This window comes from Protopterus annectens, chromosome 13.part0 (genome assembly GCF_019279795.1).
Source record: "Protopterus annectens isolate FY-2018-M chromosome 13.part0, PAN1.0, whole genome shotgun sequence".
Taxonomy (NCBI): Eukaryota; Metazoa; Chordata; order Ceratodontiformes; family Protopteridae; genus Protopterus; species Protopterus annectens.
In genome coordinates, this window is record NC_056747.1 from 981,069,182 (window position 1) to 981,080,078 (window position 10,897).

Below are 10,897 nucleotides of genomic sequence, written 5' to 3' on the forward strand. Positions count from 1 at the left end.
TCCGACATGCAAAACAGCGTGCCAACGCAATTGCCAGGGAACAAGGTAGAACAGGTGGTGGGCCACCAACCCAGACCCCACTCACACCTACCGATGAGCTACTGGCCAGCCTGGGGACTCCATCAGAACAGCATCCACAAACTCTAGCTGCCATCGTGGAGGTGGGTGTCCCCAAACTACCGAGCCTGGAGTTGTCTGGTAAGTCACTACTGCACATATAACAATTATATCCCATTTAGTTGCATGTGTCACTGTATAATATGTAATGTTACATCATATGCAAGGCATGTTTACACACATGCCGCATACTATAGTATGCTACCCTGTGTATGCACACATGTGCATACTCCATAGTATATGCTATTGTACTGGCGAATGTGTTAACATGCACAGTGCACCCTGTAGCTGTCATACAGTCAAGGATAATGATCAAACTGCTGTGTCACCCCCCAGGTACCTCTGGCATGCCGCACAGACAGCAGGCCATTGCAGGTGAGACAGTCATCAGTATCAGGCATGTTAATGCACAGATCTATTCGCCATGTGGCCAGTTAACACATGTACACATAATGTATGGTCCAGTCATGATATACAGGTCGCATCTGTCATCAATCACACTGGCTACCCATGTGCAATATATACAAACTAAATGAAACACCGACACGAAACCACAGTAACTGTCATTGCTAGATGTGTGTACAGCTGTGCATACAATGGTAGAGGTGTTGTTCAATGTAGGAATATGTACTATACATTGGAACAACACATGTGGGGTACACAAACAGTACTACATAGTGAGCTGGGATATGGGCAGCCCACAGGATTCACCATTGTGGAATATGCCCCTGCAATGAGTGCACACATTGTGATGTGCCATCTGACATGTCCCAGACATGTTGTGGTCTGGCTGCAACATTGTCTCACTATCCCATAAAACATACCCCACATACCAAACATACAACCCTTTGTCTACATAACTCTGTGGACAGTGGGGTATCTGACATCTATGGGTGCATGTCATATGGGACAACACAGACATGTGAGATAGATGGCCATCACAAACATTTGGCCAACACATGTTCACACATGGCCATGCAGGATGGCCAGAGACATGTAGCAACACACAGTAGATGTGATGTGTATGTGTGTACACCCTGTTGCACATTGTCTACACATGGTCCAACTATAGCCTTTTCTGAATGGTTATATAGTAGATGTGGAACACTGGACATCCTAAAAGCCTGTGCACAGCTTGTGGAGGTGTCACTTAATTTGACCACATAAGATGTGTTGAACATCATGACTGTGTCACAGCATGACAGTAGTCACCTGTACAGCTTCCACATACATACACAAGACACCACATCAGGCCACAGATACCGTACATTTCCCTTGCTGCTGTTGGACATCACTGTCAGCCATGCACCTCGTGTGTGTGGTACATAAATGTCATATGGGACAGGGTGTATTGACAAGTCTGCCATGTGTGGACATGGTTGCCAGGCAGCTAAGAAATGTTAGCAGTTGTGCAGGGGTGTCATCCGTATGTCTTCCAGTGACCTGTCACACATGTATGTCTTCCAGTGACCTGTATAGCAATAGAGACGCCTCATGATTCCATGCAATGGCACTGTGTCTGTACTTCACACTGTATAGCAATATACACGCCTCATGCTACCCTTCAATGCTCATGCACAGCTGCTAAAAGTGCATTCTATCTGTAGGGCATATAGAGAATACTGCAATGTGACACCATTACACCACTGTACATGTGTCAGGACACCATTGTGTCAAACATGTATGCATGTCAATGCACACATCAGCAGATTACATGTCATACTACATGTTAATGTCAAGGACATATGCCTCACATCAGCCATGTGTACTGTTAACCTGTGCTGGTCGACATGGTGTATCACAGGGATGCATGCTTACTACCATGATTGTGGGAAAATGCATGGCTTCTGCTATGACATATGCTTGCTGTTGTGTGCAACCCAGGGATGTATGCTAACTACCACTATTAATGTGTGAGCTGCATGCCATCTGCTGTATCACATGCATGCTGCATGCCTTCTGTCAAATCACATGCATGGTCTGTGTGTGTCTGTGTGTGTCTGTGTGTGTGTGGTGTCTGTGTGCATCTCTATTGTAATGTAGAGTCTTTGTTTGCTTTCACAGGTGATGTAGGTGCGTTACCCACCTGTGGTCCATCTGATGTTAGTGCCCCCACAGACACTAGCAGTGATGAACATATGCTTGAGGTACAGGCAGGGTTGTCAGGGGCTGAATCTGTGCCATTGCTTGCCATCCCACCCATATCCCCCTCTTCCCCGCACACAGTTCTTATACCAACACATACCCCATCACCAGTGGCCATGGAGGAAGGACAGTTAGTGTGTGTTAGCTTGGAACAGGAACGTGTGTTGGCTACGGAAGGTGTGTCTTCACACCATGGTGTTAGTGAAATGACTGCAGATGTGCCACACAGGCATGTGGCTAGTGCTGCTCATAGGAGGACCTCTGGCCAACATGCACCTGCAGGACAGAGTGCAGCAACTGGTGTCACCGGACGCATGTTTCAGACTGTAATGGTGGCACAGGCACGTGCTGAACAGCAGAACAGAGAAGGGCAGAGACTTCAGAGGGCTGCTATCCATTCTTTAAATGACAACATCCAGGCATTGGCAAATGCTCAAGAGCAGATTGCTGACATTTTGGACAGGCGATTGGGTGACATGGTTGGAATCCTTGACCGTGGCATGGCAATTCACGAGCATGAGCTGTCTGTGCTGGAACATCTGGTAGGAGTGAGACGTAGGCCACGTGGACGTAGGCCAGCTACACCACCTGGTGCAGGTCTACGTGAACGAGCTAACTCACATGCCCGCTCCCATAGTGCCAGTAGCAGCAGTGCAGCTGGTGCTGCACTGCCCACACCAGGACACAGCAGGCCACGTTGACGTGGCCCTGGATGGTCCCAGCGGGGACACAATTCCAGTGGACATGTCTCATCGGACAGTAGCCAATCTGTACCTCTGCCTGGTAGTGCCCATGCAACCCCTGGCAGGCACAGGTCATGTGGCCATGGCCGGGCACAGTGAGCTGTAAATCCTGGTCTGTACAATCTGGAGATGTCAGTAATACCCCTGTATAGGCCGGACACATGGCAGAACTGTGTGCACACATACACGCACACACCAGAAACATATGTAGGGCACCGCAACACCCACATGCATAACAACCACACATGTCCAATTAGATCACAGGCCCTAACCCACACACATGATGTCATACACTGGTGCAGCCTAGGCCCCTGGCAAACATTATCACCCTGTGCATATGATGATGCCTGTGCCGCATCCCTGTCATCCACACCATTGGTGCAGGGGCATGCTCATAGGGTCTGATGCACAGGGTGAACAGAATAGTGAGATAAGTGTATATAACAATTGTTGTGTACTGTTGACATGCAGCAGACATACCATGTAGTACAGGTTTAGAATGCATTGTTTTATGTTCACAGTATGTGTCTTGGTAACAACAGTAACAGCACGTTGGTAATGATGCCCTGCTTCCCTCCATAAGGTCTAATTGCATGTGCCATTACCTAACAGTGTTTGCATTTTGAATGCATTGTTTTATGTTCACAGTATGTTTCTTGGTAACAACAGTAACAGCATGTTTGTAATGATGCCCTGCTTCCCTCCTTAAGGTCTAATTGCATGTGCCATTCAGTACCAGTGTTTGCAGTTTCCCATGTGTAAATGTGGAGTACTCACAGGCATTTATGGCAATACCAGCATGCTATACGTAGCCTCAACCTCACTGTTAGAAAGGCTAACATTCCACAGATGTCTACACATCTACTGACCCAGGAGCATGTGAGCTGTGTACTAGGCTACAGTGGCTAGAGACGTGACATCCATACCGGGTGACATCACAGGTACAGTTACATGGTGCGGGGGGTTTACACAGTGGCCTAGCTGATGTCAAGGGTAGAGGCCAGTTGATAGCATGAGGCCTCACTGTGTAGCAGTAATACACTTTCACATTACAGGATGAGAACACACAAAGACATACACAGACACATATAGTAACATGCCCACACTTACGGGGTCAATGACACTATAACACACACTTGATAGTGTTGAGGTGAGGACCCCTGCCTATGTGGTAATCACCATTACACTAATGTGCACCCACATGATGCGACACATAGAACAAACATGTACAGGTAGGCAGTAATGCCTAAGACCGACGGTATCAACAGGGTAGTAGATTGCATCACCTTGAAAGGTTAGGGGTCCTATCTGTTCTGTATGGTAGCATACATCCTCACTCCATGCACCAGACAGCCATACATACATACACACACACACACACTGTGGAGTCCACAAATGTCATTCACATACAGATAGCTAACATGTGTGTGATACACACACCATCCCTGCCTATGTCTTGCTTTCTACACTGCAGTATGTACAGATCTCTACAACAGTGCACAGGGGTGTGTAACAATTGGGATGTATTCCCCACCATACGTGGCATATATGGTCACACAAGCAAACACACATGGCAGTACTGTGAATCAAACACCTGCTATCTTATGATACGTCTGACAGACATGCAGTAGTATTGCCCACATTACAATGTGTACCGACGCTACCTTCGGCAATTGTGCTGCTATATGCACACGGGAGGACTTAAGTGTTACAGGTGTCAATTGATTTACAGTCAGTGACACCCTGACCGCTGTGTAGGTTGTATGTCTTCACCTTCAAGTAACAGAAACATAGCTTACTGTTTGCACATGTTATGGTAGGATGGCTTGTGACATACATGTGAGCTGTCTTCAGCAAACATCCATCTGCAAAGGTGGCCCACCACTTTATGTATACACATCCATCCATACCTGATGTACATCTTACCATACTGTCAGTATTTCACCATATACAGGTGTCAGTGATGGGGCTGCATTGCAACTGCATGTTGTAGTAAGACACAGGTGAACTGCAAACATCAGCTACTGCACATGCATGGTAGCCGAATGCACACCACTACGTGTACATGTGTGTAGGTCCTACATTCCTGTCATGTAGCCATGTTTGTATGCATTGCAATTGCTGGACATGTGTGATTACATACATGACACATGGACTGTTGTATGATATGATAGTTGTCATGGGTAACCAGTACAGAGGGAATGTTAACTCAGTCAACATTGCTACCTTATGTACTGTTAGCATTCAACAGCCATGGACCTACCTTCCATGTGCATGCGTGTAATTGCTGTAGCCACTTGTCTGCACGAAAGACAGCAAAAGCTATGCTATGTACATATGTGTTGTGTGTGTGTGTGTGGGGCATGTACATATCCACTGCAGTTACATGTATGTCATAGCCAAACATGAGTGTGTTTTCTGGTGTACAGCAACAGTTATCTGTTACATCTTTATAAGACCCAGGGCCCCTGTTATGTGTACAGCTGACCTGGTTATGAGCAGTGGTATCATTGCATTGCATAACACATGATGGAACCCTGTCTGTACATGGGTAGTCTGCACAGTTGCTGTAGAGCTAGGTACAGTCCACTGGTCATGAGTAACATGGTGTTGTACTAATGTATGGATGTGTGTTGCTGGTCCAAGGACATGGTGGTGTCTGAGGGCTACATACTAGAATGCGGCATTTACCACTGTGATCTGCACCAGACACATCTGTGATGGCTTTTGAGAGTGTACTGGTCAGTACATGTGAGTGGCCTTCATGTACATGTGGACACTAACACCTGGAGCGGTCCGTAACGGTCTTATGGCCCACATGTCTGTATCTGAGGTATACGGTGGTAGTGCTATTATGCACAACTGTGCCTTATGCCAGGTGTTCCTCACAGCACAGATGTCAGTACTCCCCATTGTTGGATCTAGATTGGCAGCTGTGAGTACGAACGCTACTCATCTAGCACTGTTTACCATACACATACAATGCAGTTGTCCTGTAGGTGTCAGGGTGTTTACCTGGTCTCAGGTTTCTTCGTCCATGTATGGTACTATATGTGCGAAGTAGCCACTCCTGCCAGGACATCATCATGGGTGGTATTAGTGTGCCAGGTTTAGATTGGTACAGCTAAGGTGATGGACAGCAGCAGACATTGTGTAGAAGACCGGTGTCAGATGTATGTAGTGAAGCATTCATGCCAACAATGATGACTATCGACACACTGTGCCCTTCTGTGTTTAGAATCTGTGTGTATACAAGACAGCCCTTCGCTACTAAGTGTGTGAGCATGCCCAGTACGCCGTTGTGTAGATGGACATATAGTGCATTCCAAACGGACGTGTGCTACTAAGTGTGTGAGCATGCCCAGTGACACCTTGTGTCAGTTATATGCCTCTGTGTATGGGCATGACCATTGTAACCCTGTACGGCGATAGTGGCCATCCAGGCAACAGATGTCCATACCTCACTTCAAGATGGATTCCTACATTGAACACACTGGTTCACAGGTATGTACACCATAACTGCCAGCATCCATGTCAATGTCTGCATTCCTAGAAGGTCATACTAACTGTCTTGAAAGGTGCACTGTCTGTGGTGCATCTCATATCTATGTAGTGTTGTAATAGTGCTCCGTAGATAGGCAGTTGTCCTGCTCACACCACTGCCGTGTGTTTGTCTCCGTCTGCCTTGGGACAGTAATATGCTTTTAGACTGCTCACACTCCATACAATCCCTATCGGTGTTTGTTCCATTGTTGATGATGTCACCCACCTAGAAGTATGCCTCTGGGAGTGCTGTGTTCCAGTAATCTCGGTAGTGCATTCTGTAACTGCGTAATGCTGTAGTGTGATGAGGTAGTTAGGTCTCTGTTCTAACCCCAGCCCTGCCAAGTGTGTGTGTGTGTGTTTCCAGCTGCCTGAGGACAGAGTAATGCTTTTAGACTGCTCACTCTCCATACAATCCCTATCGGCATCTTTGCCTTTGCTGATGATGTCACCAACCTAGAAGTATGCCTCTGGGAGTGCTGTGTTCCAGTAATCTCAGTAGCGCGTTTTGTAACTGCGTAATGCTGTGGTGTGATAAGGTAGTTAGGTCTATGTTCTAATCCCAGCCCTGCCAAGTGTGTGTGTTTCCAGCTGCCTGGGGACAGAGTAATGCTTTTAAACTGCTCACTCTCCATACAATTCCTATCGGCATCTTTGCCTTTGCTGATGATGTCACCAACCTAGAAGTATGCCTCTGGGAGTGCTGTGTTCCAGTAATCTCGGTAGCACGTTCTGTAACTGCGTAATGCTGTAGTGTGATAAGGTAGTTAGGTCTTTGTTCTAATCCCAGCCCTGCCAAGTCTGTGTGTGTGTTTCCAGCTGCCTGGGGACAGAGTAATGCTTTTAGACTGCTCACTCTCCATACAATCCCTATCGGCATCTTTGCCTTTGCTGATGATGTCACCCATCTAGAAGTATGCCTCTGGGAGTGCTGTGTTCCACTAATCTCAGTAGCGTGTTTTGTAACTGCGTAATGCTGTGGTGTGATAAGGTAGTTAGGTCTATGTTCTAATCCCAGCCCTGCCAAGTCTGTGTGTGTGTTTCCAGCTGCCTGGGGACAGAGTAATGCTTTTAGACTGCTCACTCTCCATACAATCCCTATCGGTGTCTTTGCCTTTGCTGATGATGTCACCCACCTAGAAGTATGCCTCTGGGAGCGCTGTGTTTCAGTAATCTCGGTAGTGTGTTCTGTAACTGCATAATGCTGTAGTGTAATATGGTAGTTAGGTCTATGTTCTAATCCCAGCCCTGCCAAGTGGGTGTGTGTGTTTTTTCAGCTGCCTGGAGACAGAGTAATGCTCTCTCCATACAATCCCTATTGGCGTCTTTGCCTTTGCTGATGATGTCACCCACCTAGAAGAATGCCTCTGGGAGTGCTGTAATCCCGTAATCTCAGTAGCGTGTTCTGTAACTGCATAATGCTGTAGTGTGATAGAATAGACAGGTAGGTGTTTGATTCCAAGGCATGACAGGTGTGTGTGTTTGGCAGTCATATCCTATGTGTTGGTATCTGTGAGTGGTTAGCGCCAGAATGTGTTGAGTGTGTTTTGTTGCATTCCTATATAGTGTCCACAAATGTCATAATCGCCCAAGAGACTGGGTTGTCAACACATACACATACATTTGCCAATATGTCTGGTGGGTAAATGCCAGCAGCCCTACTCTTACCCTTACTACAGTCTGACCCATGTGACGCAACAAAACACGCTTGCCTTAATAGTAACATCACTACATAATGCAGGTAGCACATGTGGTTTCCTTTTCATTCTTGTCTAATGCTTTGGTGTCATGTGGTCTGTTGTTGTGATATAAATTCAATAACTACGTATGTGTGTGTATATGTGTGTGTGTGTGTGTGTGTGTGTGTGTGTGTGTGTGTGTGTGTGTATATATATATATATATATATATATATATATATATATATATACATACATATATATATATATAGATAGATATTGATATGTATGTGGACATTAGTACTATTGAATGTCTGCGCTGGATGATCTGTACGTGATCACCTTGGATGTATGTGTATCTGCCATGGCTTAGTGGTAAAGCACATCATCTGTGGTGTGCAGGTTCCTGGGTTCTAGTCATGTAGGGACCGATTATTTTGTTGCTGGGAGGAACAAGGGACATCGAATACGGTGATAGTAAGGTACCTTTAGCCACTTGTGTGTGGATCTGAGCGACAGTAAGCAGTGGTTATTAATTTGGAGGATCAGTATGGGTCATATAACTATGCATTAGAAGACAATACTTTGCAAATGAGGTTGACAATAGTGAATCCCATTTATCCCCAGGGTGTGATGCAGATCCCAAGAGTGTATGTGTATAGATAGCTGGGTGCAGGACTCGAATATAGATGAAAGCATGGGAGGGGTTTTAGGCATACTGTACGTACATTGGAGCCCTGTGCCTCGGGATTGCTCCTGCCTTAGCACACCTAAGCTAGGGGTGTGTCTATACCTGCCTGGTGAAATTGAGAGGGACAACAGCAGTAGTGGAGTAGTCAAGGTGAACAAGCTGCACAGACAGGTGATAATTAGCACAATCAGCAGATTACATGGCCAGCCCACCCAAGAACATTACGGTAAAGTGACCAAGCACCATACACACAGGTTTCTTCCATACTCTACACCACTAGTGTATACATGCGGGGACATTTCTCAACACAATCCAACCAAATGAGAAGGGCTGCAGCTGGAAACATAGACCAACATGTGCAGGAGGCTGAGGGTGGTGAAGATGTGAATGTTGCCGAACAACCCTTAGTGAGGTGACAGAAGACTTTGCAGACCCAGGGTAACCTACCAGGGGCTACATGAGCTGGAGATAATGGAGTGCTATGGGGTGGACAGAGACCTCCTACAGCAGCTTGTTGAGCTGTGCCGGCCACACCTGACACATTGAACAGGCCGAGGGAAACCCATCCCAGTGGATACCAAGGTATGTGTTGGCCTAGGTATTCTAGCCACAGGTACCTCCCAAAGCACAACTGGGGATATCATGGGGATCCCACAGGCATCTGCATCCAGAGTATTGCACCAGTTCACAGACGCCATGTCACCACATGCCAGTGAACACGTACATGTCCTCAACACATGTGATTTGTTGACCAGCAATATGCGTCTCTTCCACCAAATGGCGGACTACCCTGGGGTACTGGGTGCTATAGCCTGCACGCATGTATGAATCAAAGCACCACCCAGTGAGGGGGGTAGGGCCTACATTAACTGCAGGAGCATACCCTCCAACAGCTAGGCCGTATGCGATGGCCAGGGCATTAAACTGAATGTGTGTGCTGTCTGCCCTGGAAGCTATGACGATTCCAATATATGGCATCTGACACAGCTGTACCACACCTTTGCCAATATGGACATCCCCTACAGTCACCTAGTGGGGAATGCTGGGTAACCACTGGAGTCGTGGCTGATAACACCCATCACCTATGCACACACACCTGAACAACTACACCATACTGAGGTACACTCACAGGCAAGACATATAATTGAACGTGTGCTTGGGATGCTGAGGTCACGTTTCTGGTGTCTGGACACATCCGGTGGAGCCTTGCAGTATTCACCAGCTACATGCACCCAAACTGTTATGGTATGTGCTATGTTACACAATCTGATCCTGCGGTAACAGTTGCAGCAGGAACAGCATGGGGCAGGGCCATACAGCCCCCCACCAATGCCAAGGCCTGTACAGGCACAGTGTGACTTGGAGGAGGAACTACCTGAGCTGGACCCAGTAGGCGAAAGGAAGCGTGCACAGTATGACCTGCCCTTGGCAAAGAGGCAACACATGGCATATGCACTGACACAGTAGGTACCCAGGGAATTTCACCCTCTCTGACTCACACAGACAGTACAATGGATGCCAAACATGACACTACCTGTGCTCAGCCATGTATAGGAAGTGCACTGTGTGCATCCGACATAGGCAGCCCTCCAGCCCCATCCTCACGTCTGGAATACCCCCAAGGTAAATCAATCAACCTACCAACTGGCAGTTGTATTAGAATGTGTATTTACCTGTAGCTATGGTATGGATGTGGGCATACAAGGGAATTTGGTGGCCGACTGTTAAGGCAGCAGACAGTACACATCCATAGTGGCACCATGACATCTGTAGCACATACCAGGGTCGCAATAGTAGCCAGTAGTACACAGGGTGTCCTAACCCACTACAGGTTATGGGCTGAACATCATGTGTGTCCATACAGCCCACACAAGTCTCATACAGCTGGACAGGTGTAGACCAATACAGACATATGCTATACAATGGCCTCTGGATATGCCCAATGGATGACCCCAACCCCCACAGACACACACACAGACTA